Below are 613 nucleotides of genomic sequence, written 5' to 3'. Positions count from 1 at the left end.
GAATATTGAACCAGCCCTGTAACCCAGGAATGAATCCCAATTGATCATGATGGATAATTTATTTAATGTGCTGTTGAATTCGATTTGCCAGTATCTTGTTGAGTATTTTTGCATCTGTATTCATTAAGGATATTGGTCTGTAGTTGTCTTTTTGTGCTGGGTCTCTGCCTGGTTTGGGTGTCATGGTGATGCTGGCTTTGTAGAAGGAGTTTGGAAGTTTTCCTTCTATTTCTATTTTTTGGAATAGTTTGAGAAGAATGGGTATGAGCTCTGCTTAAAATATCTGGTAGGATTCCCCTGGGAAGCCATCTGGCCCTGGGCTCTTATTCGTTGGGAGATTTTTGATACCGGATTCAATTTCCTCACTGGTTATCAGTCTATTCATGCTTTCTATCTCTTCCCGTTTGAATGTTGGCAGTGCATGTGCATTCTGGAATTTGTCCATTTCTTCTAGGTTGTCCAGTTTTTTGGCATAATTTTTCATAGTAACCTCTGATGATTGCTTGTATTTCTAAGGGATTGGTTGTAATAGATCCTTTTGCATTCATGATTTTGTCTATCTGGGTGCCTCTCTTTTCTTTATGAGGAGGCTGGGTGTTTATTTTTTCAAAGA

This window comes from Suricata suricatta, chromosome 5 (genome assembly GCF_006229205.1).
Source record: "Suricata suricatta isolate VVHF042 chromosome 5, meerkat_22Aug2017_6uvM2_HiC, whole genome shotgun sequence".
Classification (NCBI taxonomy): domain Eukaryota; kingdom Metazoa; phylum Chordata; class Mammalia; order Carnivora; family Herpestidae; genus Suricata; species Suricata suricatta.
Note: the sequence above shows the minus strand (reverse complement) of the source record.